Source organism: Saimiri boliviensis, chromosome 6 (genome assembly GCF_048565385.1).
Source record: "Saimiri boliviensis isolate mSaiBol1 chromosome 6, mSaiBol1.pri, whole genome shotgun sequence".
In the NCBI taxonomy this organism is placed as follows: domain Eukaryota; kingdom Metazoa; phylum Chordata; class Mammalia; order Primates; family Cebidae; genus Saimiri; species Saimiri boliviensis.
This window is the reverse complement of record NC_133454.1, coordinates 82,385,221-82,411,494: the sequence shown is the minus strand read 5'-3', so window position 1 is coordinate 82,411,494 and position 26,274 is coordinate 82,385,221. Positions and strand designations below refer to the sequence as shown.

The 26,274-nt window shown below is 44.3% G+C and overlaps 1 protein-coding gene across 13 annotated transcripts in view; it reads right to left on the bottom strand.

Annotated features, from left to right (window-relative positions):
- TEAD1 (TEA domain transcription factor 1) overlaps window positions 1–22,518 on the bottom strand; it is a 276,947-nt gene extending 254,429 nt beyond the window's left edge. For 8 of the 13 annotated variants that reach the window (XM_010345098.3, XM_010345126.3, XM_074401100.1 and 5 more), the window contains exons 1-2: window positions 22,113–22,198; window positions 21,338–21,517 (exon numbers count right to left, since the gene is read on the bottom strand). The gene's annotated coding sequence lies outside the window, so the exon portion shown is untranslated. Of the gene's footprint in view, window positions 1–21,337; window positions 21,518–22,112 lie in introns of all 13 variants that reach the window. The other 5 variants (XM_039470826.2, XM_074401102.1, XM_074401105.1 and 2 more) reach the window with 3 other exon arrangements.
- Between the last annotated feature and the right edge of the window lie 3,756 nt (window positions 22,519–26,274).

Sequence of the window (26,274 nt, the reverse complement as noted above, 5' to 3'; positions counted from 1 at the left end):
CTAAAATCGAAATGAACCCGTCTTTCTCAACAGTTTATCAGAACCTTTTAGTGAGGCCTGAAGTTCAACAGAAAATTACCCAAACACAAAATACAAATGACAAATAAGAACGAAATGGCACTGGCCAACCTGGCTGTGAGCTGAATTAGCCACACTTGATTAAAAAGCCAGGCAAACTTTTGCATTTGCTTTTATTTTATTCTTTACAAAGGCTGAAACAGAATTTGACCTTTCTGAGCTATTACCAGCTATGAATTGGAAACAAGCTCAATTTAAAAGGCAGGGTCGATATCTAACTGTTCATCATCTCAAATTTTTTTTTCCATCTTCCTCAGTGTCTTTTCACAGGATTTGTCTACCCATGCTATTTTTAGACTTCTATCAGAACTTCCAATAACTCCCTACAAACCTAGAGTAGGGGGGAAAGGGATCTCATTTCAGCCCCATTTTCTCAAATCCCACAGCTAGCTAACACCAATTAGCGTAGAAAAAGGTAAGAGTTGATAAATGAAAATGAGTCACACTCAATTTTAATTTTTTTCAAGATTCAAAAAGCTCATAAATTCACAAGTAAAGCATAAAGCAACAGTCCCAACCTCACACAGAAACACCAACCCGACTCTGCTCTGACTTGGGTACATATACAAAGTGGGCACTGCTCATAAGGGAGAAAAATAATCAGACCCAATATTGGGAGACAATTTCATGTTTCTCCTTACTCTTTAAAATAATTAATAAAACTGTTATAAAATGGATTCTGAAGTCAGAAAGACTAGCCTGAAATACTGCAGAAGAAACCCAGAAAAAAAGAAAAGGAAAAAAAAAAGGACCCTGTATATAAGGAAGTAAATTGCACGGAAAAGCAAGAGACAGGCCAGAGCTTGGCAGACTGGCGAGTGTGTTAGTTCGTTCTTTCGTCTCTCTCCCCTTTCTCTCTTTTCTCTCAAGCAGAGAACAAACAAGAAGTCGATACTTCAACGATACATATGGAATCCAGAGCTTTCTGCCTAGTGTCTGCTTGCATGTCCCTAAGTTTCAGGATTCAATGGAACACTAAAGCCCCTTGAAACATCTGCCATGTGTTTGCCGGGGCACTTCCCCGGACTCAGCCTGCGCCTTTCCTGGCCGAGTTGTGCCGGGCTGCACAGCAGAGCAGGGTGTGCCAATGCAGCCTGACATTCAGATCAAGACCACAAATTATAAACAGTTTCAGTAAATTGACTCAAGTGCCTTTGTTCCTCAGACATACATCTTCCTACCGCTTACAAAGGCAGGCAGCAGAACCTAACCACCAACGCGGCTATAGCCAGGACTGGGAAAGGAAGTTATTGAAGCCTGGATTTCCTGCCTTTGCTTGTAGCCAAGAACTATGAGGCTTGTAGTGGTTTCAGGAACTGACTCATCTCATGATTCATGGATAAGATACTGCTTTTAATATGCTTCTGACCCTAAGATTCAGGAACATCAAAACCAATCTGAATCTATGCTTCACTCTTATTTGCAAATGAATATTCACAGCAAAATAAACAGGAGGACAACAGTTACTGAAACAATGAAAACATCATGCCAACGGCAGGGAAAGTGGAATGCAGGCATCACATGGGAAGCCGTCATCAAAGTTTAATCCGCCGGCTGCGACTTAACAGCATTTCAACTTCCCAAAAGTGGATAACAGGTGGGATAAGGTTTATTTTTAGATGTCATTCCCCTAGATGTAAAAATAGATTTAGCTCAGCAATATTTTAATTCAGGCCCATCTGGGGTTGTGACTCTAAATATCCAGGACTTACAGAAGCATGTAGCTTGAGATTTAACTGTTCCAGTTGCAAACCGGGGAGAGTTCAGAGTGAGTTGACCAATGAGTAATGGGTAATAAAGGACTCACATTGGAACTCATTCTCTTAAATCAACCTCTGCTGGAAGGCTGAAATTCTGTATTTCCACCCATGTGCTGACTGGCTTTCTCTCTCCTTTACGGTGCGCATGCACACACGTGCCCACAGTCCAGGACTTAAAAGCAAAATTCTTTAAAAGTACTAAGCACTAGGGGCTCGGACCTCTGGCTGCTTTCCATGACGTTCCCCACGGATTCATTCATCACAAAGAAGTCCCCTCTAGAAAAAGTTTTAAAGCCTCCCTCACTCATGGATTGCTGGGTTCTGCCCACCCTCCCCACACAGGACATTAAGCACAGGACCAGTAGGAGTGGTTTTCAAAAGCCTTTATAGGTTTCAACACAGCCCAGTTGCACAGAGGGAAACAGGGAAAAAGAAGACAAAAAACACAGGCTGTTCTGTGGGGTTGGGGGTGGAGGAAGCAGTAAGAACAGTTGACCAGGCAAGGCCAAAGTGCAGGGGCTGGCTGGCAGGCGCTACATGGCTGGGCTCCTCCAGCAGATTTACTGACATGACGTCAGTGGCTCCAATCCAGCTTTTTCTTTGGTAGCTTTTACCACTTGCCTCCTGAAGCCTCCACTATGCTAGGGAGCCACAGGACCATAATGAAAATTCCCTTTGTGAAACTGAGTTTACCGCGGGGCACAGAGGCCTGCCTTGTGATTACGGGGCTCTTCCCCATACTCTCAGTGCCCACGGAGGAAAGAGGAGGGAGCAAACCCCTACAATACTATACTTTGCTTAATACAGAGGAACCATTAAAAGAAGCTTTTGGCTTTAAAAAGAAAAAAAGCCGGGGGGTGGGTGAGGGGCATTAAATGTGTATCCAAAATTTCCCAGGCCGGGATGCTGATTAATTTCTCAGTGGTGTGGAGAATGACGATAATTTTAGGACTATTCACTTATGCCGTTGTGAGACCATGTTGGCTGCACTATGAGCGCATACGGCTTTGTTTCACCAACAAAACAAAAAAGTATTACTGACACTAAAACTCCAGGTCTGAATGAAACCTCTAGAGAAAGCATTAGAGCTTGCCTTTAAAATGAGCCCTGTTTTGCTGGGGGGTGGGGGAGTGTTGGCCTAAGTGCATAGTCTATGATGCACCAACATGGGCGTAAAACAATTTCTAAGAAGCAATGACAGGAATTATAATACTAAAAATAAGTTTAATAGCAGACTTTTAAATAAAAAACACTCATCTTAGACTCACAGGCCTACTACCGGGGACTCACAGAATTAAAACCCCTATGTTACAACTAGGGGTCCAATGCATAAATCTACCTAAAACTACAAACCTTTAACTTTTTTAGGCTTATAAAAATAATAGACTAGTGTTAAATTCTTTAAATGACTAGGGCATTAAATACATTCTGTTTTAAATGCTTTGGAGAAAAAGTAGAAAGCTTAATTCAACTAATATATTTATTGAAACAGATAAGTATAAATGCACCCAACGATATCATCAAAATATAGCTTGCAGCCTGAATGGCTCACAGTGGTAATAAGATAAGGAATCTCTCACATCCTGGTTATGTATACAGGGAGCAGAACAAACTATCAGGTAGACAGGAGTGAAGGCAATGACTAAAGACTTCTGTAACGCCTAAATTAACATGAGCTTTGGCCTTCAGGAGGCCAAAATCAAACCACAAACCATCCATGGTAATTCTTCAGTTTGGTCTTTTTCTTAAGGGAGGAAAGGACAAGATGACAAGCGCAAACATGAAAATGGCAAATGGGAGCCAAAGAGGCCAGGCAAGAGCAAGTGTGCAAGGAAAGCTTTTACCACGCTTAGAGTTGACATGGCAGGTGGGATCCATTTTCAAAGGTGAGCAGATTATTCAACTGAAGGAGTGGGAGGAGGAAAAAAACAGAGAACTCAGCACACACATCACAGCCTGGAAATTCCATTTCCCACTAAAAGGAACCCAAACTCTGCAGAAATGGTTCATTCTAACTCCCAGAACATACAAGAGACTGGACAGCAAGGAAACTATCAAAGACTATTAACAGGATCACATCAAAAGGACACAGGAGCCAACTAAAGAAATTCCTGCTGGCTGAAGATGAAACAATTTGAGCATAAGAGGAGGAACTGCAAAGGACTGAAATGCATCCAGTAATTTACGATCAGTGATTGCCTAATGATATGCAATCAATAAACTATCTTCCCTTTACAAACTATATGCTAGGTTAACCATAGAGTTGATAAGAGAAAGTTTCTCCATAAAAGGAATGGGTAGGGTGGGATGGCTCATGCCTATAATCTCAGCACTTCGGGAAGGAAGCAGATGGACTGAGCCCAGAGTTCCAGACCAGCCCGGGCAATGAAACTTTGTCTCTACAAAAAACAAAAAAAAATAGCCAGGTGTGGTGGCACACCGACAGTTCCAGCTATTTAGGAGGCTGAGGTGAGAGGATCACCTGAGCCTGGAAAGTCAAGGCTACAGCAAGCCAAGATAGCACCACTGCACTCTAGCCTGGGTGACCAAGTGAGACCTCTCTCTATTTTTCTTTTCTTTTTTTTTTTAGAGACAGGGTTTCACCATGTTGGCCAGGATGGTATCCAGCTCTTGACCTCGTGATCTGCCCGCCTCGGCCTCCCAAAGTGCTGGATTACAGGTGTGAGCCACTGTGCCCGGCCGAGACCTCCCTCAAAAAAAAAAAAAAAAGAGGAATGAAGAGAACTAGACTATCCGAGAGTACCACCAGTTTGCAAAACCTACATGAAATAATAGATACAGGAAGAGATTATCAGACAGCAATACTAACATCACAGAAAGTGAGAACTGTACATGTGTGCATTCTGGTAGAATACTAGCTATGAAATTTAGCATCAAAAAATAAAAATAAAAATAACCTGAACTGGATCAAATTTTGACACCTAAATTCCCATTTACAGAAAATAAAGAGGATAAGAGGATAGAATACACCACACCATGAAGATACAACTGCAAAATCCAGAACGAGGAAGCCTACAAGAGAAACACGGGGGCTTTTGCAACAAATCAATTACGAGAAAGGCGGGGATGAGATTTATAAGTTTTGAGAAATACAGCAACCAAATATAACCTGTTGATCCGGTTTTAGACCCTCATCTGAACAAAGCATCTATGAAAAAACATTTATGAGACAATCAAGGAAATCTGAACAGTGACTAGATATTTGACATTAAAAAATTATTAAAACACTGGTATGATCATGGTATTGTAGTGTTTTTTGAAAAATCGAGTCATATTTTTAAAATAAACACTGATTGGCTGGGCACGGTGGCTCAAGCCTGTAATCCCAGCACTTTGGGAGGCCGAGGCGGGTGGATCACGAGGTCAAGAGATCGAGACCATCTTGGTCAACACGGTGAAACCCCGTCTCTACTAAAAATACAAAAAATTAGCTGGGCATGGTGGTGCGTGCCTGTAATCCCAGCTACTCAGGAGGCTGAGGCAGAATTGCCTGAACCCAGGAGGCGGAGGTTGCGGTGAGCCGAGATGGCGCCATTGCACTCCAGCCTGGGTAACAAGAGCGAAACTCCGTCTCAAAAAAAATAAATAAATAAACACTGATTTAGAGATGAAATGGTATGACACCTAGGATTTCTTCCAAATAATCTGGTAAGAGAGGAGGCAGGAGTTTACAAGAATAGCCATGAGGTGACGATTGCTGCTGGGTGATAATGGGTAAACAGGGGTTTATTGCCCTTTACTGTACCAAATCTTCCCATAGCAAGGACACTGAAAATCTGAAATAAAAATAAGATTCTGCTCCTGACCCCCTCCTTCAAAAAGAAAGACAGATGCTATGGAAGAAGTACCTGGTACTCTACTTCACAGCTGCTGGATGATGGTAGTTACAATAATTAGCAGCAGCAGTTAACATTTAGGAGACACATCTCTATGAGACAACATTGTGCTCATCCTCACAGAACCTACACTATAACCTATAAGGAAGGCACAACTATGTCCATTTCACAGGTTAGGAAACTGGGGTTCAGAAGGATAAAGAGGTTGACCGAGGTCAAACAGATAAGTCAAGTGAAGGAATTGCGTGTCATTCCAGAAGTTCATTCGCGTAATGAGGATGAGAATGAGTTATGTTATTCCAAAATAGTAACAACTGCTAAGAGTGCTGGGAACTCTATAAGCCAACAATTCAATCCAGTGTGAAAGAGAGCAGAAGTGGTGCTTTTCTGATGACCATTTTTGGTGAAACGCAGTCAACTGCAGGGGTAGAATCTCTGAGATCTTAAAGCGGTAAGAGCAGAGGAGACAAGGTGAAAAGTGGAGGGGGGAAGGGTGGATGTGTGTTTTCCAGGGAGGCAGGAGAAACAAAAGAAAATGTGAAACAAAAGGGAAACTGCTCGAAAATTTTTTTTAAAAAAAGGCTGAAAATCCAGCAAGAGAGGAAGCTGGGGCAAAGCTAAACCTGAAGGAGGAAAATGAAAAGGCAAATAAATGACCCCCTGCCAGACCGGCCCATGTTAGTTGGGAGGAAAACCGCAGGACCTTGAACTGAGAACTGGAGAGCAAAGGAAGCAGGACACTTCTCAGTGGGTTGGGGGAACCAGCAGAGAGGCTGGCAGTGGGTTATTCACTGTATTTCATTTAAACTCACATGTGGAGAAGTACTATTATTTTCCCCACTTTGCAGAGGAGGAAACAAGAAGCCCAGAGAGAGTTAATCACTTACTCAGAATCACACAGCCAACAGGCAGAACCGGGATCTGACCTCAAAGCTATGCTTTCAGGCTACTTTGCTAAATACACCAAGCACTAGAGAGAACTGCGCGGTTAGGGCAACACCAAAACACCCAACAGAAGTACCCAGGAAGAATTTAAGAAATGCAGGAAGACTAAGAAGGTGTAAGTGAGTTGAGAAGGGGGGAAGACATGGGCACAGAGTCCTAAAAACTGGCAATCAGTGATCACACACCTTTTAGCTGAGAGACACCAGAAATAGGTAGATACATAGGAGGAAAATATCCTATTAACCAGCCCACTCCCTCCCACCAAAAACCAACCAAGGTGTCAAAGAGATGGGTATCAACCCTGTAAACGACCCCATTTCAAAGCACCAGTGTCTTTTTTCAGAAGCCTCATAATGAAGGGCTCTGGACAAGCACAGCTAACTCTCTTCTGCCTGCTGCCCCATCACCTCGGTGAGAGGAGACAAATTCACCCAATCTCAGCAGGTTCCCAAGCACTCCCATTATCAAAAAGTGAAGTCAAGGTCATCTGCCTAAACCCTATCCCCCAGCATGAGGCTATTTCCATATCCAGGCCTTCAGGGTGGTGAAGGGGGCTAACTTATTCTGCCTGCCTGCCAACACAGCACATTCCAAAGCAAAACCAGATAAACTGGCAGGTCCAGTTCCAAGCTTCCAAACTACAGCAGTCCCCGCTACCCCCAAACCCACGTAGAGCAATTTGGATTAGCCGAGCCCCAAGGAGTCCTGCCCTCTCTCTCTGAGTGGTGAGTATAGCCAGTCATGGGGGTGAGGGGTACTGGTCCCCACAGTCCTGGAGAACTAAGACCACAGGGGAGAGGTGAACAGGGTAGCACAAGTAACCTCTGAAAGGCTCAAGTGAGACACACCCAGCTTTTCAAGACCTTCCATATGTTTGTATGGAAGAGGGAGTAAAATGAGCCACCAAGAAAACAGAAGTATCCTGTCCTCATTTTTCTGGGGCAAATGCACTAAACGAGAAGCCTACGTTTGTTTCAATGTCACAATCTATGTTAACTCCATTCAAAGGTCACAAGAAAGCCTGATAGGTGAATTTGATGTGCAGTCCTTTGTTAGTCTGACAGCTGTGGAGTCACAAAAATAAAGACCTGGTTTCAAAGTATAGCTGTGTGATGTTGGGTAGGTCGCTCAACTTCTCTGAGCTTCACCTTCTTTTTGTTAATGAGTGAGAGGTTTTTATGTTGCCCAGGCTGGCCTCGAACACGTAGCCTCCTCAAGCACAACTGGCCTGAGCCACCATGGCTCCTGCTTCACCATCTTCAACTACAACTGGAAATCTTATAAGACAGAACCTGGCCTGTCAGCCTTCCCTTCCTATCCAAAGTCACCCACAGAGGTCCACGAATTAGCACAACTAGAAGTGAACTCTGCAGTACTGCTCCTCCTCTGCAAAACCTGGCTTTAAGAGAGGAGTCAGAGGGTTATGGATGGTATGATAAGATAACAGTTCTCCAGGACCTTTCTGCCTGAGGGCTCACACATTTTCTCTTTAATCAAAAGCACAGCACAAAAACAGCTAGACTGCCAGAGGCAGTACAGCATCATCTTCTCAGAAAGAGAAACCAAAGATTTTCAAGTGACTTACCTAAGGTCACAGGAAGAGCCATAGCAGAGGATGTCCAAGCAGGACTTCCTTCCACACCAGCTGGAAGTGGAGAGACCAAGACCCCAGCACTTGGAGGCCCGTCAAACACCTTATCCCAGAGAACGGCCCCAACAAGGTAACCACAGTTCTCTAACAGAGTTCTTAACAGCAAAGTCTAGACGCCATTGTTGCAGCTAAAGCTGAAAGACACTACTGGACCAAACACCTCCACTCCTGTCCGAAGACACTGCCTAAGGCACATCACAAAATAACTAAACAGTAGTGTCAAAAGAAGCACCAGGAACTGAGCAGTGTCATTCCAATTACTTTTGGTTTTAGGCAAAGTTCTAAAATTACTAAAATTTCTGTTAAAATTTCCAAAATTCCACCCAATTTTCTCTGGCTTATCTCCTTAGGTGCATCATAGCACATCATTACACAGTCTCCCAAAGAACAAGGGTAAGCGAGTTTGAAACCTAAGAATGTCAAGAGTGCCAAGACCACAGGTTCTAAAACTAACTGAAATCTACCAATTTCATACAGTACAAACCAACCTTTCAGAATATAACTGAAAAAAAAAAAAAAAAAACTTCTTTCTAAATTAAACTTTGTTGGTCTAAAAGGAAATGAACCAATGCTGAATCACTCCTACGAATGATGAGAATTATTTTTTAAAAAGTACTTATGAATGGATCCACAGAATAGAACAAGGTTTGAAACAATTTGGTTGCAGTAGCACAGGTCTGAAGGGAAAGTTGTTTCCTGAAATTCCCCTCTATTGTAGCTCTGGCCTCAGAAAAGGCCTGGGACAATCCTTCAAAAGTAATAGCTATGAGCTCAATACCAAGACACCACAAAGCTCTCCTTCCCCGGGATCTCCATTCTGCTTAAAGTCTAGTCTGCCAGTTTCCTTGAGTTCCTATTAGTACAACAGCCGTATAATTTATCATCCAAACTGAGACATTTTGTTAGCAAAAGAGGGGAAAGGATTATGCCAAGACAAGCAACATAAACCAGGACTATACCAGGCAAACAAGTACACAGCCATGAGGAACCATAAAGGCTGCCCTGTAGAAAATACAAATGAGCAAAACTGCCACAAACAGTAACCATGAGGAAGGCAGCCAGGATCTGGTGAAGAGACACAGGAACAAGGAAGATCAAGTGAAAACTAAGAAAAAACCCAGGCAGAGCACAGCCTGAAACTTGAGGTACACATTAACTTGACTCTGAGTCCGTTTTTCCCCCTTCTTAAGTCAATCTGCAAATCAGATTCAGCGACTGATTTGTGGACACCCTGCCTTCGGGTGTCTCCTCCTCATTATCTCCCACTTTATCCTTTATGACTTAGTTCCTGGATTGTTTGTTTAAAAGTATGATCCATAGCCGGGCGCGGTGGCTCAAGCCTGTAATTCCAGCACTTTGGGAGGCCGAGGCGGGTGGATCATGAGGTCAAGAGATCGAGACCATCCTGGTCAACATGGTGAAACCCCGTCTCTACTAAAAATACAAAACATTAGCTGGGCATGATAGCACGTGCCTGTAATCCCAGCTACTCAGGAGGCTGAGGCAGGAGAATTGCCTGAACCCAGGAGGCGGAGGTTACGGTGAGCCGAGATCACGCCATTGCACTCCAGCCTGGGTAGCAAGAGCAAAAAAAACTCCGTCTCAAAAAAAAAAAATTAAAAAAAAAGTAAGGATGGGTTAACACGGTGAGCATTTATTATTAGGGAGCACAGCATTCCACACTATTCAAACAGTCTTTCTTTTTTTTTTTTTTGAGACAGAGTTTCGCTCTTGTTACCCAGGCTGGAGTGCAATGGCACGATCTCGGCTCACCGCAACCTCCATCTCCTGGGTTCAGGCAATTCTCCTGCCTCAGCCTCCTGAGTAGCTCGGATTACAGGCATGTGCCACCATGCCCAGCTAATTTTTTGTATTTTTAGTAAGGACGGGGTTTCACCATGTTGACCAGGATGGTCTCGATCTCTTGACTCTGTGATCCACCCGCCTCGGCCTCCCAAAGTGCTGGGATTACAGGTTTGAGCTACCGCGCCCAGCCCAAACAGTCTTTCTAAAGTAAAAAATCTTCCCTTTTAAATACTACTACTGTTTATCTTTGAAAGGAACTATATGTTTTTTCCTGGCTTCTCCCTAAAACAAACTAGTAGAAATGTCAACTCTTTTTATTAGGTCTGATTATCAGTTTTTAATCACTCGACCACCGAAAAACAGGACAGCCAGAGTGCTGGGGATACCGTGGTGGGCATGACAAGATGTTGTTCGGTGTGGTGATCAGATTCAGGGTTTTATTTCTTTATGAGGTATGATTCACAGACCACAAAATTCACCCTTTTAAAGTATGTCACTCAGTACTTGTAGCAGACTCCCAGGTTTGTGAATAAGTGCTTTTAAATCTATTTTTCTCCCCTCATCCACTGTCAGCCTGCCTGCCTCTAAGTCTCTCTCCCCAACCAGACTACTCTCCTCCCTCAACAATTTTTAATTTTTTTTAAATACTGGGAAACCGGATTAATTAACACACACTTCTATATACACTGCTTAAGAGACAACAGGAAAAGATGTCAATAAAATGCAGGTGGTCCCTGGCCCAGGCTCACACAAAGCAATCTTAACTGCTCAGACCAGTCACGGGAGTGGCCCAGATCTAAAAACACAGGGACACTGACACACCCTGAAGTGTAGCTGGGAATGTGAGCAGAGCTGGACCAGCTTAAGGAAGCTAACTTTGAAAACACAAGGTTCTATCGCCAGCTTCCAGAAGGAACTCAGCTCATCTATCCAGGAAGTACCAGGAGTTAGACACTGAACTGGAGTTCAACGCCGCACAGGAATTAGACACTGAACTAGAGCTCACCCACATCCTCTTAAATATGCAAATACACTGACTAACCCAATGGGCAATCATTCATTCACAGGAGTGTGAATTACTGTTCTGAGTCATACTTAAGGCCCAGAGGAAGCGAATCGTAGGAGAGGGGCAAAGATTTAACTTTGGAGCTCGGAGTACTGGGAGAAACGGAATGGCCTGGGTTTTAACAGCAGCCGGACCTGCAGCATTAGCCTACTGAGCTAGCACTTACCTAATCTAAACTTTACGCCAACTCTTCCAACTAGAGATAACATCATCCCCATTTTCCAGATGGGGAAACTGCCCTAAGCAGGTATTAAGAGGTGCAATAAGGGCAGCAAAAGTACCTTTCTTCTCCGCACCTGAAGCCGGATGCACCCCAGGGGGGATTGATTATGCAACGGTTTTACCAGAAGGCCCTAAGCATTGTTTTGCTATGAAAAGATGAGTTCCATTCAACCATTTACAAAAGAACTTTTACAACTTAACCCAGTGTTAGGAGTATGACTTCGTTGTTGTTTTTTTTCCTTTAGACAGAGTCTCGCTCTTCGCCCAGGCTGGAGTGCAGTACTCAGGCAGTTCTCTGCTTCAGCCTCCCAAGTAGCTGGATTGCAGGCACCCACCACCAGGCCCGGCTAATATTTTACTTTTAGTGGAGACAGGGTTTCACCATCTTGGCCAAACTGGTCTTGAACTCCTGACCTCATGATCCACTCGCCTCAGCCTCCCAAAGTGCTGGGATTACAGGTGTGAGCCACCACGCCAGGCCAAGGAGTATGACTTTCAAGCAGTAACCTAAAGAAGAAGTTTTTCTTTTAGACAAATGAAGTTGCACCATGCCATCCAGTTTTTGAAGCATTTCCATTTAATTAGTACTGGGTAGCGAATGACCTCAAATATTATGTATTTACTGATGGATTTCCTCCACTTTATGAATAAGGGAAGTGTGGTTCAAAGCGATTAATAGTCAAGGACTTTATGGGCTTGCCTCAGCCTCTCCTAGATTTCAATCTGTTTGCCTGAGACGAGGAATCTGGCTCTTTTAAGCAAATGCCTCGGCCTTGGGTGTTCCTCAAGGATCACTGTCCAGGGTGACTTGGCATAAAATCCTTAAAGATCTGTTATGCAACATAATATTTGAAGTTGCTATTTACTGAGCATTTACCATACCATGTGTTGGGTATATGGTAGGCATACAATTGAAATTTATAGACAGGGGCACTGAGGCTTGCAGAGAACAAGTAAAATTTGCCCAATGCCACACTAGCAAGTAGCTTAGCCAAGGTGTGTCCAACTCCAAATCTGTGTTTTGAACCCAGATTATCCTGTCTCCTTCATCCAAACCAAAATCAGGAAACAGCCCAGTGTGTATGTCAATCAGTTCCCCGCTCCCTCTTACTCTGTTCAATTCTTCATAGCCAAGTTTCAAATCTGTAATAGCCCCTCACTGGCAACAAACCTTATCAACATGTGAAGGTTAAGTTCACTAGCCAGGAGAGTATTTCACAGGGTTTGCTTATTTTCTAACCACCTAGTCCCAACTCACCCCGCAGAATGGCATCTGGAAAAAATCCCCCTGTTCCTTCAAAGCCCAACTCCAACATCCCTTCCTCTGAAAAGCCCTCAATGGTTCCTATCACAGGGCAACACAGCTCTTTGGATGTATCATGGGCGCTTACCCCATTGAGTTTGTTTCCCCTTTATTCTGATGTTACCTAGGGAAATCCATACTCCTAAAAATATAAACGTGTAAGAAACCCGACTCCCTCAATGCAACGACCATCAATAACGTGCAACTCCCAGATCCTTAGGACTAGAGATGCAAACATGTTGTTTCAACATTTCTGTAACCCTAAGACACCACTGATGGTACGATGCAGCAGGATTTTATTTCAGACTTACTATTGTGAAACAAATGATGTTACAACGCTTATCACTTAGAAAGAAATACTATTTTAAGGCCAGGCGCGGTGGCTCAAGCCTGTAATCCCAGCACTTTTGGAGTCCGAGGCGGGTGGATCACAAGCTCAAGAGATCGAGACCATCCTGGTCAACATGGTGAAACCCCGTCTCTACTAAAAATACAAAAAAGTAGCTGGGCATGGTGACACATGCCTGTAATGCAAGCTACTCAGGAGGCTGAGGCAGGAGAATTGCCTGAACCCAGGAGGCGGAGGTTGCGGTGAGCCGAGATTGTGCCATTGCACTCCAGCCTGGGTAACAAGAGCGAAACTCCGTCTCAAAAAAAAAAAAAAAAAAAAAAAAGAAATACTATTTTATACATATTGAAACGTTTTAGCAGGGCATGGTGGCTCACACCTGTAATCCCAACACTTTGGGAGGCCACAGCGGGTGCATCACCTGAGGTCAGGAGTTCAAGACCAACCTGACAAACATGGAGAAACGCCATCTCTACTAAAAATACAAAAATTAGCCAGGCACATGCCTGTAATCCAGCTACTTGGGAGGCTGAGGCAGCAGAATCGCTTGAACCCAGGAGGCGGAGGTTGCTGTGAGCTGAGATCACACCATAGTACTCCAGCCTGGGCAACTACAGAGAAACTGTCTCAGGGGAAGAAAAAAAAAATTTTTTTTTACCCTTTATCAATCTTGTGCATACATAAAAAAGAAAACATAAGCTAAATAAATTGGGTAACATATAACTAAAGTAACTTCTCAGAGTGACCAGTGTCCACACAGTATCACCCTCTTTAACAACAAGGGTATTGTTAAGAATGCTCACTACTGACTGCGGGATTTTCTTCCTCTCCACTGCATTCGCTCTAAGGGCTTTGGTGAGTGTATGCAAGATCAAGAGTCATGACCACCACCTGGCCAGCCATGATTGTCAAACAAACACATCCCAATTTCAAAAATGTTCAAGTATGTTAAAAATGTACTCCTTGGAATTCACAAAATATCATACATACAACTTCCCTACTGGATTGCAATGACCTCTGTACATGCCTGTTTTCCTTGCTAAACTTTGCTGGGCAGGAGAATTTTACCGATCACTGTTCATTGGCCACCTTTCCTAATTACTAAATCCATGGCACACAGTAGCACCCATAAATGTTTAAATGTTCAGTGGCAGGTAGCAGCTCCATAAAAACCAGGAGCATCTGGATTCCAAAGTGCCCAAGGTCAAGGAAAGAGAAAAGGAAGGAAAGAATGAAAAGCATGGTGGTTTATCCACAGTTCAACTCCAGCAAGCCGTCAGGATCATCCTTCCTATTCCCTCATTTTCCAACACCAGGCATATCACCCAAGGACCTCTAGGAGCATCCCTGCTACTCAGAAAGCTACTCTGCAAGCAATCAGACAGAAGTCCATTCTCAAGCCCCTCGCCAGTAGGCATGACGCACACCTGTACAATCACATCTGGAAACAACTACACTCCCAAGGAGTGAGTAACAGATGAATGCCAAGCACAGAGAAGGTGGTTCTGGTTCAGTTTATTGCTTCCCCTGAATAGAAAGGTAAGACCTTAGTTTTGTGCAGGCTTATCTTTAAAACCAATGAAGAACATCTTAGTGAATTCCGTAAAGATTCAGCCTGTGTTCCTAGGTACACTGCGCCTCACAAATATAGAGGGAGAAAAATCACATTCAGCGTTAGAAGAAATGGCCAAATTTAACCTGATTCTATCTGCAGATAAAAATTAGAATACCTAGAGCAATGGTTCCCAGCCAGAAGCAGATGCTATGATGGGGCCTTTCAGAAATACAGACACACGGCACCTACCACAACCACCTAAGCCTCCACAGGTGGCGCCCAGGCTGTAAAAGCTCCATAGAGGCTGCAGTACACACGCTAAGGTGGGAACCACTGATGTGCCAGAAGCTTCCCTGGAGCAGGAATAGAAAGAGGCTGACCTTCGTTCTAGTCAGAATCATCCTGAATTAGCCATGTAAATGGATCCAGGTGCCCTGAATTATAAACCCAAAAGGCAAAATGTAAGAAAAAGTGCAAGGCCTGGAAAGGAAAATGAGAACATGCAGGCAGGGGAAGACAGGAGACAGGCAGACAAGCCTCAGGGACACAAGTATTTGGTGAATGAGGGTCACGGGGGTGGTGAGCACATGGTCATGCATACCATCACACTTCCACTGAGCCACCTACTAAGGGCAGAATCCCTGAGCTGGCTCCAGCTGAGGCAAGATTTCCCCTGCCAATTCATCAGTAGGGGAGATTTTAGTTTTGCTTCAGCTTCACTGGACACTTGAGTGGTGTTCTGGAAGCATTTTCCACTTTCACAATTCCTAGGCACGAAGGAAGCTGCTTCTTGTCTCCGAATTACAAATGGCACATTCCTTGATTTCAAGTTATATAAATGGTAATAATTTTTGCACTTTACGACTAAGGTAAAATCTAAAGGTGAAAAGAAATTACAGAGGTATTCTGAATGCATAACAAAACTAGAAATCTTTCATCAAAGTTATAAAACAGTATCAAACTTACCTCTTCAATATTTAAAGCAAAAGCAACTTTGAATTAAGAGAATTTCTTGGCTCAGATAATATGAAAGGCTACTAAGTAACTGTTTTCTGTTTTTCTTTCAATGACAATACATGACAAGGTCTTCTAAGTGCCCGGATTTCAAGATGGGGCTGATGGTTCCTTCTGCTAATGGAGCTCTTTCTAACTCTAACCAGCATTGTCTCTCAAAGGCTTTGAGATGAAAAGGCAGCCAGGGAAAAAGGATTCAAAGAGATTCCACCAAAGGAAGCATCCGCTCACAATGGTTTCAGAATCAGTTAGCCCCCAAGACACCCCCAGCCACAGTAATGGGTGATCTGAAAATGAAGCATATCAAAATGCTATTGATAAGCTAAATTACCAGACAGCTTATCTGAGGCCCACATCCGCCATATGGTGCCCCAAGTTCTGCCGCCTGTTGCTGCCATAACAATAGGCACGCCTACCCAGAAAGCACCATCGGACAGAAACCCAGCAGCGGCGGCATGTGGGGCAGCTACTGTGTTTACATTTTATTTTGTGCCATTAACTCTGTGCCTCCCCCTATCCCAGTAGGGATTTGAAACACACACATACTTAATGTCACAAATCCCTGTTACCTGCAGAATGCATGCATGCACACCGCATGTGAGCGCGTGTATGGGGACAGATCAGGTGAACAGAGAGAAAACCAGATGTCAACTTCAGAAATGGAGCTGCCTGGTGGGGGAGGGCGAGGCAGGCAGGCTCCCAGCTAGAGCTGCAAGCAGACAATGAGCTTTTCTCAACAGGCTCGGGCGGGCGGGCCTCGGGGAGTGGCTATTTAAAACACTTGGCTCCTTTTATTTCACCACCACGGAAGTGAATTCGGTTCTTAAGTGCCAGAGCAAATGAAGTCATTTGGTTTCCGCGGGCTCTCTGCATTTCAGCAGAAGGAGTCAGACGGGACGAAAGTCGGAAGGCCCATCTAAGTTGTTCTTTCTTACAATTAAAATCGATTCCCGGAGGATTCAGTGTTTGGGCTTTAGTTTTTTTTCTTTGAAAAGCTATTAAAGTCAGAGAATAATTAAGGGATACAGACGCTGGGATGAACTCTGTCAAAGGTGACTCCCTTCACAAAATGCCATCAAGTCACAGAGTAAAGAAGGAGGAGATAAAGCAATTACCTTCTAAAGGCTTGGTTGGTATAAAAGACAACAGTGATTTCCGTCAAATTCGTAACAATTCTGTATTTCTTTCTACTCTCTTAAAAGACTTTCCTATCTTTGCAAATGGTAATAAAATATTCATTTATTTAGTTTACTATATATTAGAAAAGCACTGGTTTTCAAAGAGAACTCAGCAGTGTGTAGCATCAGGTTATACAAAAATACCTGGATATGGAGCAAAGCAAAACACACACACATACACACAGTCTCTTTCTTAATATTCAGATCTATTGAACTGTTACAGAAAGGCACTCATTTCATTCCCCTAGATTTACTCACACCTAAGCAGACAACATTCTTGGATGAACTTTTCAAATTTTCTTAAACATTCCAAGTTTAAAAAAAAAAAAAATCCCCTTTCAAGTTAAATTGAGATTGCACTTGAACACCATCCAAGAGCAGAGCTGAACTGAATTATGATAATTAGAAAGCTGTGCCTATTTAAAAAAAAAAAAAAAAAACAGCACAGTTGATGCATTTTTTTTAAAGAAAAGTTCATGCCAGAGAATATAAGTTCAATATGTTCTCACATAATTAACATTTCCCACCATTAGCGGCAGTTTTTCAGTTTATGTATCAGTAAGAACAACAGTGTTGTATATTCCCAGTCAAGAGTGTTTCAGTTACTTTACACATACATCTAAACCTGTCAGATGCCTAAAAGCAACCAGAATTCCCCACTAGAGATGACGGATGCTTAACTCACTCATCAATAAGCCAGCTTTTTCTTTTAAACCTATTTTCCAGGGTCCCATGCCTTCAAATTAAAACTGTTAATGAAATCCTAGGACAGAGCCTTCAAAACAAATGTGAATCATGAAAAAGGGTAGAAAGCATTGCATTAGTAAAGACCAATTTCAAACAAGGGGGGGAGGTAAGTGCAGCGAATACAACACAGCCTTCCCTTGACCTGCCACAAAGGTAGAAAAAATACAGCTTTTTACAAGAACCCAACCCCTACTCCCCACCACCACTGCCACCATTATCCAATCAGAAAAGAAACCACCGAGTTTCACAGTTACCCAATACTCCCGGACTATTGGAAACTATTTTTTCGAGAATCCTCTAAACTATGCAAAAAGTCAGTGGACCAAAAGAGAATTTAAAAGCTAGGAGTAACCTACCCTTGTAAGAAACATAATCCTGAAAAACCCACCCACCAGGGCATCCCATATTTGCTTTGACTAAAATAAAATACGTATTTCAAAATTATCCTATTCCGTACTACTACAAAACTGGTATGTATTTGAAAAACTGGTCAAATTTCTATTCCAAATTCAAATATTCACAAAGCTCATAATGAGAATCTTACAGACTGAGGACACTCAAGAGTTCACAGCTTTGAAACAAAACAAAATAAAAACACACAGAAAAACATTCCAAATATTTAGATCCAAATATACTAGCATTCCGCAAAACTATCCCAAGAGGGAAGCCCCAGAACTTCCCTGATTTCAGATGTACACAGTAATTGCAGTACAACAAGGTCTAAATAAGGTGTCTGTCAAAAAGCTCAATCCTGAAATATGAAGTACTTAGGACAGCCTTGAATTACGTGATTTTATCACTTTTATGAATATGAAAGAAAATATATCACTGATGTGGTTCAAACACTCAACTCTAGATGCAACTTAAATATTAATACCACAAGGTAATCTATGCCTTATTATAAAATAGGAAAAAGCACGATGAAGCTATAAAAGATTGTGCCAGCCATCAATCAGTCCCCAAGTAGCCCAGAAGCACAGTCCAGGTTTGTCCAAGGGGAATAAACCTACAATATACATTTCTGCCTGAGTTCAGAAGTTGGACATTAGCAGTTTGCAGTTCCAGTCACTGAACTTCAAAGGGGAAGCTGTAATGCTCGCACTGAACAACAAAAAGGTTTGCTTGGATTTTCTTGCAGTTCTACAGAGAAATCTGGACACTTGTTTTGGCCAAATTTTTTAATCTTTGGAGAACACAGATCCCAAAGTTTTATCACTAAACAGATTCAACCTCTAAACATGGCTTTCATATTTATTTATTTATTTTTCCCTCACAGTCTCCTTACTAGGTACTAGAAAAAGTGCCTAAAATGAAGCTTAAAAGTATTATCCACCTACTGTCTGTATGTAAAACGGTCATTTTTAGGTCCACCAGATCATACACAGTTATTTGCACCAATCTTTTGAATGATAAGACACCACAATTCTCATGTGTAGGCAGCATAATTGTGCTCACAATTAACACATAACACATGAGATTAGATTAGAAAGACTAGTAATCCCCAAATGCCCAGGCTCTTGTATGACCGCCATGTATGAAAGATCAATCCATTTCTGAAGCAACCAACCTTATAATATTGTTAATGGCACAGCTCATTTCTTCAAACGTCTAACATTTGGTATCTACATGCTTTAAACTGCTCATGTTACATACTTTTCTGCTGAAAATGTAATGACAAATATGATCTAAACACCAATGATACAAGTATATTCTTCCCAAATGTTCCCGTTAATAAATGCCCTCAGAATTGCTGCTCTGTATTGTGAGAACCAACAAAACACAAAATTGTTTATAAATTGCTGGAGCTTAAGCAGGGAAAAAAAAACTTGAACATTTTTTTCCTTATGACTTATTTGTTCTTTTTCTAAATAAAAGGGGACTCCAGTCTCCTAAGTGAGTATACCAATATATAATTCCTGCTGAATAAAGTTAAGTGGGGGGAGAGAGGAAACGGGAAGGGGAGGAGGAAGCCCACTCCCCCCAGGCTGCCCTCCCAAACCCGCCCTTATGTGTAATTAGTTTGCTGCTGGGGCCTGGGCACACATTGTACCACAAGGCAAGGAAAAGCCTCTCAGTGAGAAATTCCTATCAGTCTGGCTCAAACTAAATTGGGATGTCCTCCCCCTTTAAATTAAATTTCATTAAGTATATGTCATGGTGAGTCCTGGGTTTTGTTTTGAGAAAAGAAAAGAAAAAACCCTCCAACACTCCAATAATCTCTCTCAGGCATGTTCCCTGGAGTTCATTACTTTATAAAGGTTCACACAGAGGAGGAATTTACACAAAGATTCTTTCCTATAATTTTCTTTAGTCCTATTGTCAAGGCAAAGTGTTATACTGGTTTTGTTTAAAAAGAAAAAAAGTTCTAATATTCCCTTAAAACTGCAGATCAAATAATATTTACCATTAAAGTAAAAATAGAAGTCTACATTAGCACTTTGATACCATCAGTAAGAACCCATAATGGATATAGCTTATCAGTTCATTTTTTATACTAACAATAAATAAAAGAATTGTTAACTGTTTAAAACCTGAAACCTGAGAGTTCAACACAGAGTTGCACATACAAAGAAACACTAAACAAAAATATATGTGACCTTTTATGGAAACAGTGAGATTAGAAAAATAAGCCTTTCCCCAAGAAATATTCAACAATTCAAAACCTCACTCCTGACAAAGGTTCAACGAATCCATTTGTCTTTCCTGAGTCACTTTATAATTAGTTCTACTATTTCCTTCTAAAGAGGAAAAGATTCGTAAGTAAATTGGATTTAAGTCTGGCCCTTATAAGCATTGAGATATGCTTGGGCCCAAAGACCCTGCTATTTACAGAAGGGGAGCACAAACCGAGCTGGGAAAGGGTGAAGCACCGGGCATAGCCTAAACACTGTTCCCCAATCGGTGCCTCAGAGAAACCCCTATCCGCAGGACACCGGCAAGATCCACTGCAGCCTGCCGAGAAAGGAGCCCACTCCCGGCTATGACAACACAGTGGATCACATCTCTCCGAAGGGAGGAATGTGTCTACTCAGGTAACCACTGCAGGCACCCAGCGCACCCCAAGCCATCAGACCACCTGAACTTCCAAAAACAATCAAGGTGGCAGGTGGGGAGAAAGAAACCTGTGGTTGTTGTGAACTGACAGTGTTCTGCTCCTTTGCAATACGTGTAGTGTTTTTAAGACTTCTTTTTACCATTTTGAAATGTGGCAGGCTTAACAGACCTTTCTGTCCCAAGACCTGGGCTCCTTCCAAGGTACTGTTTTTAAACATGGTCTTTTTTCATTCCTTGCTCCTGGAACATCATCTGTCTCTAAGTTTCCAGGGCTCACTGAGGTCAATTTTCATTTCTGCAAATCACAGGAAGCCACTTGCTTCTAAGAAGTTAACAAGCCTCCTGAGAAACGCTGGTGGCTGGTATTTCATTGTTTCATAAATATTTTCATATAGTGATACTATCCAACTTTAAATAAATCTTTTTTTAAAAAGAGAATTTAAAAGCAAACAAAATTCTGATCTGGATTTCATTTATTTTCATGAGAAGATAAAGGAGGTGTGAGCCCTCATTGTTTTCGACTCATTAAAAATATTGCTTTGATTTTTTTTTTAATACAAACGTTATTTTAAAAAAAGAAAAGAAAAGAAAAGAAAAGTCATAGAAGTTGAACTTTCTTTAAAGCGGGCTTCTGGACTTTTGGAAACAAGTGTTGCCGTTACGAACAAAGACTAGAAATGTACCCAGATTTTCTCCCCTCCTGGGGATCATTTCTCTTCCAATAAACAAACAAATCCCCCAGTATTTCCTACCGAAAGGGAAGGGAAGTTTTCCAGGGAGAGTCTCCTCCTGGGTTTGGTGGTAACTGCGACTCAGTCTTTTTTGGACACAATGTTTCTGCTGACTCCTGAAAATTTTCCACTTGAATGTGCAATGAAGCGGCGGCGGCGGCGGCGGCGGCGGCGGCGGCGGCAGCAACAGTCCTGGAGAAACTGCAAAGACGACCGTGCCCTTTTTCATCTTTGGGACGAAGGAGCGAACCCCCCGCCAGCGGCACAAGTTGGCGCAGACCCGGGCCCGCCTCTGGGGTCCCTGGCGCCGGGAGGCGGCGGCGAAAGTAGGGGGGGTCCGGGCCGGCTCCGGGCTCCGAGGCGGCGGCTCTGCCCGCCCGCGCTCATTCCGAACTTCTGGCTCCACCGCGCACCCCGTGCAAGGCGCCCGAGGGTGTGTTCGTGTGTGCGCGTGCAGGCGGCGGGAGAGGGGGCGCGCGGGGGGCGCGGCGCAGCCGGCCGGGCGCCTCCAGGGCCGCCGCCGGGGGCCGCCTGTTGCCGCGCGGGCTCCCAGCGCGCGGCCCAACTTGGCGTCCTGGCAAGTCGCGCGGCGGCGCCCGGCCGCTCACCTCGCAGGGTGCGCGGGGAGGCGGGTGCGGGGGCCCGGCCGCGGCCCTCCGCGTGCCCGCCCGCCGCCGCACACAAAGCAGAGCCCGCAAAGAAAGAGCCGCCCGCGCGGGACGCGCCGCCGGCCCCCCGCCGCCCGCCGCCCCGTGCGCCCCCCGCACCCCGGCATCCGCCCCGCGCGCCAACTTACCTCGGCCCAGGGAGCCGCCGCAGCGCCCGGCGAGTCCAAGGCAAACTTCGGCGCCGCTTCCCCCGCCCTCTGCTCGGTGCCCGGCTCCCTCCCCGGCTCCCGGTCCCCAGGCCCGGCCACCCCACCCCTGCCTAGCACCGCTCCTGCCCCGGGGCCGGCTGGGCGCGCTGGGCTGTTGCCCGCGCTCCGGGCAAAGGTGGAGGGGTGGGGGGGCGTCACTGCATGGCCTGTCCTTGGACGCGGCCGCCCCGGGCCCGGGCCCCGCCGCGCGGAATGGCCCGCAGGGTGGAAGCGAGTCTGCAAAGTGCTTGGTGGGCGCCCGCGGCGGGCGGCGGGGCCGCGACGGCGGCAGCAGAGGCTCGGCTCGGCTCGGGCGGCGCGGCGCGGCGCGAGCGATGCTAAGAATGTTCGGAATGAGGACAGGAATGAAATGAACGCCAGGACCGAACTCGCTCCGGAGGGGTGGGGCCTCGGTGACGTCATGCGGCCTGCAGCCCGGGGCCGGAGGCGGGGCCTGCCGCCGCCGGTGACGTCATGGGGAATCGGGGCGGGCTCGGTGCGGCCGCTTCGCCTTTGGGGCGCGGGCTCTCGGCAGCGGGCGGAGTCTCGCGCCCACGGGGGAGCACGGCGCGCGCGGGAGCCGCCCTCCGTCTCCCGACGCGGGCTCCGGGCTTTGTCCCGAGCCGGGGCGGGGCGGGGCGGACGGGAGCAGGGCGGCTTGGAAGTCCTTGCGCTCGCGCGAAGAACTCTGGAAGCCTGGGTTCCTTCCAGGGGGCGGGCGCCGAGGTCACGGTTGCGCGCGGCGCGCCTGTGGTGCCTCAGTTTCCCTAATCTGGGACCCTGAGACTCGGGTGGCTGAGTTGAGTGCTCGGGGACTCGCGGAAGTCTACAAGCGTGGGGAAGAGAAGTTTCCTTTCCGGTGATTCAGATTGTTGCTCTCGAGCGCGGTGGACGCGTCTCCTGGGCAGATTCCCAACCTGCCGTTCTTCCCCTCTTCCCTTTCACTTTTATAAGTTCCCAGCTCTCACTCAAATCGAAATCTGCCTTACTGTTGGGAGAGGAAAACCTTTAGCGTACCAGAGAAGGATAATCACAGAGTTCATTATAAACTCTAGCATGGTCTCCAAGTCACTTCAGAAACGAAGTTCACTCATCCCTGCCGGTTGTACTTTTCAAAAGTAACTTCCTAAGCTTTACAACGCTGCATCCGGCGGCTTTCTTTATTGAGAAACTTCATTTCAAATAATAAAGGAATAATTTTAACCCTGCCTTTGGAGGTAGTGACGCAAAAGTGACATAGTAGACCCAGTCGGTAAATCAGAAAACAGGTAAAATTGACCCTCTGAGGACAGCACCGTCTAAAGTTTCGGGTGATTATTATAATTATTTCACAAGAAGCTGCAACACAATTCCTGTACAGTGGACCTCATTCCTTCTAGGCATTTGGCTCTCTTTTCCAGTTGAGGCCTCAGGATTAAATAACTTATTTTGTCCCCAGTGAATCCCTATAATCCCTATATATGGGTAACTGAGGAGAGTGGACTGTGACTTACTGCAACACATTTCTACAAAACATAACTTTTACTAATACATTGTTTTCCTTCTTTTTCTTTTTTCTTTATTTTTATTATTTATTTATTTTCGAAGACAGGATTGTGCTCTGCCACCCGGGCTGGAGTGCAGTGGTGCATTCTGGGCTCACTCCAGCCTCGACTGCCTAGACTCAAGCCATCCTCCCATCTCGGCCTCCCAAGTAGCAGGGACTACAGGCACCCACCACCACTCCTAGCTAATTTTTAAAATTTTTTGTAAAGATGGAGTTTCACCATGCTGCCCAGGCTGGTCTCAGACTCCCGGGCTCAAGCTATACTCCTGCCTCGGCTTCCTGAATTGCTGGGGTTACAGAAGTGAGCCACCGCACCAGTCTTAATACGTTTTTAATTTCAACTCTTGTTGAAGTAAATGGAGTAACAGGCAGTTTTTTTTAAAAAAATCATAATAATAAATCGTTTGTTCACTTTGCCCAATTCTCCTAACTGGGAATGTCTTCCAAAACTCTCATACAGTATCACAATTGGGATATTGACATTAATACAATCCACCAATCTTACTCAGATTTCCCCAGTCTTATTATACATATTCATAGGTGCCTGTATTTAGGTCTATGCAATTTCCTGACTTGTGTAGGTAACACCACAGTCAAGTACAAGTGCATTTTATTTCTAATTCATAAGCAATGATAAGGAAATATAATGAGGTTCACAGTAATGAACCCAACCACCTTGGCACTGGTTTTTGGGAATGTGTTAGAAAACACATAATAAATTTGGTATTAAAACTGCACTAGACATATCTCTCTCCAAATATCATCTTCTAAAAGCACGAGGTAAATTTCAATAGCAGTGCCAACCAGACAGTTAGTAGGGTTTCTAAACCACTATTTGTTGGTCCACTATGCCTGGGCACCTTTCAGACTAGTTCCTGTCTTATAGCCACTTTGCAATACAATATCTCCCCATTCCATACTGAATTAAGGAAAAATTCTTTGGCCTGCGATTCAAAGTTCTTTATGACATAATGTGACTTCCTGACCGGTATTTTCTCCAACTTCTATGTGCATATTTTTTGAGACTCACCTTAAAAACCTCTTCCTCCAGAAAGACTGCTAAACTAAATATTTCCTCTCTAGGACCCTTGACGCTCCTTGCCCCAGATATGCTTCTTGTACTCTGTTAGTTACCAGCATATGTGTGTTACTGGAGATGCTTACCTATCTGAGCCCCTTAAAAGTGGTCTGGGTCTCATGCAGCTAAGTATACCCTGCCCAGGACATACATACAAATGGGAAGTGGCTTTCATTATCATCTCTCCACTCTGTTCTAAATCTTTTCACTTTCCTCAGCCACAATTGATCAAGGCATAGGACCAGTGCATGGATTTAGGGCCCCAGCATCTGAGGGCAGGAACATTAACTGCAACCTGCTAAAATGACAGCAGATGCCATATAATGCATGCATACTCGGCACCTGGCGTTTTGCATTTGCCATCCCAATTAGTCCTCACAGTACCTGTGTAAGGTAGTAATTAGTACCCCCAGTTTACACAAGGGAAACACTACGATATTAGGGAGGTTATATGACTTGTCCATGGTCACATAGCCAGAAGAGTAGAGTCAGAACCTGAATTCCTTCTGATGCATGTTTATAACCTGTATTCATAACCCCTGACCTCTACTGTCACCAAAGCTGAAATGAATATAAATCAAAGCAGTAGAATTCCAGGCACTGATCTAAGTACTTTCCATTTATTACCTCATTTGATCCCCACAGCCACCCTATGAAGTAGGTACTATTATTAGTGTCATTTTATACACAAACAAGCTGAGGGCTGGAGAGATGAAATAACTCGATCAGGTTCACATTTTAATAAGTGCAAAGCAAAGATTCACACTTGGGCAGTCCAGCTCCAGATTTCTTGCTCTTAACATCCCCCTGAGCTGCCCACTAGACTGAAGACAGAAGATCAACATCCACAGGGGTGACCCACTTGGAGATGTAATAAGCATATATATCACTAATGATAAAAAAAAAAAAAAAAAAAAAAAAAAAAAAAAAAAAAAAAAAAAGGCCGGGTGCGGTGGCTCAAGCTTGTAATCCCAGCACTTTGGGAGGCCGAGGCGGGTGGATCACGAGGTCGAGAGATCAAGACCATCCTGGTCAACATGGTGAAACCCCGTCTCTACTAAAAATACAAAAAATTAGCTGGGCATGGTGGCACGTGCCTGTAATCCCAGCTACTCAGGAGGCTGAGGCAGGAGAATTGCCTGAACCCGGGAGGCAGAGGTTGCGGTGAGCCGAGATCGCGCCATTGCACTCCAGCCTGGGTAACAAGAGCGAAACTCCGTCTCAAAAAAAAAAAAAAGAAAAGAAAAGAAAAAAGAAAGAATTTGTTTCCCCCCTAACTTAGCAAGGAAGAAGCTGAAACAGTGGTCCACTTAGTGGTAGCAAATCATGCTGAGACAAACTCTGAGTCAGCCTGAAGGTAGAAAGGAGAGCCAGAGATAATGCGTTAGAATTTACCTTAAAGATGTACCTGGATCCAGAAGCTACTGCTTTGGAAGACAAGGATAGATGTATTAATAATGATGATACAAGTCACTTCA